Here is a 2204-nt window from a genome sequence, read left to right on the forward strand (position 1 = left end):
GAATTTACATATATTTTTTTTTGTCGGGGACCATTCAATCTACTTGAAAAGAATTTACATATATTTAAATTATATTTAAGATAAATTTAGATCATTTTTTATATAAAAGAAAAATAAAATAACTTAGCAGGTCTTGATTTAAACTTAATTTGAATCGAAGTAATTTAAATTGTTGATGGAACTGGTATTTGAATTTAATTTAATTTGTTCTTCCCAGGTTTGCAAAGTACGTTCTCTCTCTACACGATACATGTTCGGAGAATGTGCCAGAATGCTTTGGTTGCTTACGGATCCTTCCTTCCTCTACTTGTTTGGTGTTCTTCAGATCACACTCTCAGGAAGAGAAAGGCACTAGAAATTGCAAAACTGAGACATGAATAAATCATAAAAATGGCGAAATCTGGAGAGAGAGAGTAAATGGGGCTCATCTTATGTCTAGAAAGAAATAAAGCATGACTCCAACTCTTTTTTAAAGTTGCCATCATTTCAATATGCTCATAATGCTGTTTTTGATTCTACAACTTCAAAATTCATGCAGTAGTCACAAGAGGAAAAAAAATGAACACGGATCTTAGAATCCAATACACTGAATGTACTATATCTGAGCATGGGTAACAAATAAAATTTATTGGCAAATGTCTGATCTCCAAACAACTCCAGGAAGCATTAGGGATGCATAAGGAAAAGAAAACCTTTACTGGAAATCCAAGCATGATGGACTGGAAAAATGAAGCATGATGCTCATCCCTTTCACCATGAACTGCCATGAAACAGCATCTTACAGCTTCAAAATTATACTCGTCTGAATCATCTTTGCACTTGGAGCAATGTCGCAGCTACGATTGATTGCTTAAAGATAGCTGAGGTGCAAGGATTGCTGGTTCAAGACTATAGTTGTCATTCAATATCAATCATCATAACGAAACTACAGTTGCAAAATGCAATATCTCATCAAAAGGAAAGAAAGCACTCCAACAATATCAAACCCCATAGATGGGTTTCGGAAGGCACATGTGCAAAACCATTCTGCTTGAAGATAGCAGCAGGTAGCACTGATGGGTGTGAGGAAATATCCGAAACCTAAGATGGGATAGATCTATTTATTGTAAAAGGACATATAGATGCTCTGGTTAGATGATATGAGATAATTAGCACTAGCGGCCGAAGAAAGGTAAAGGTCCAATGAGAACTTAATTAAAAACTGTAAAAAAAATTAATAAAATGCTCTCGATTGAACTAAAGATGCAATCTTATATGGAGTTCAATGATGGGAAAAGATCTAAGTAGCTAACTCTATATAATTGGGACAAAAAGTTAGCTAACTCTAAGTCAGCCATAGTCATTTGGTAGTTGCTGACTGTGAGTGGTGTTCGTTTTATGGACGTTAATTCTTTATATATGACATATTACTTGTCCAGACTGAAAGATACAAAATTTATTTACCAGAAAGTAACAAGGAAATCATGATGTGGAACCAAAAACATGGGCTGACATATAACGTGACAAATATTTTGGGTGATAGGCTTGCAAACCTACTTCTTAAGAAACATCGTACCATAATAAACCTACTTCTTAAGATCAACTGGCTTACACACTTCTCCGAGAGTAAACTGCATAACAAGCAGCATTAGGTAAAAAATTAGTGACTCAAGAAAAGTGCGGAATCGTTGTGTATGCTTGTAATTCTATTTATTTCAATCAAATCTTGAGCAATGTATGTTAAGTAAGAGCTCTTTCTTTCCTTTATATTTACTTTGCAGACCATGATATATAAACAGCATGAAAGCAAAACATTCGATCATGAGGCTTTTCCTTCGACTAATTACCGACAACTGCTCAACTCATAGATCTCTGAACGTTTTGTTTTTACAAAAACAATTTCTTTCTGTAGGTAAATTCAACTGTGACAACTGCTCAACTCATTCCTTTTTTTTTGTTTCCTCCGATCATGTGTCTGCTTATTACACCTAATGAATAGTGTCCTTTTTCATTTGTTCCTAATAACACTTGACTGAAAGAACAACACATAATGTTCATAGAATAAACATGCTGCATAAGAGGTGTGCAATCCTAGATGACAATAAAGGAGGAACATTAGGACTAAATACGTTGGACCGATAAAACAAAAAAAAAGCAATATAGCATGAGATAGATTATAAGCTAAGTTTGATAGATGTGAACAAAGCTTCCTAAATCACAGACTG

The sequence above is a fragment of the Musa acuminata genome, chromosome BXJ3-4 (assembly GCF_036884655.1).
Source record: "Musa acuminata AAA Group cultivar baxijiao chromosome BXJ3-4, Cavendish_Baxijiao_AAA, whole genome shotgun sequence".
Lineage (NCBI taxonomy): Eukaryota > Viridiplantae > Streptophyta > Magnoliopsida > Zingiberales > Musaceae > Musa > Musa acuminata.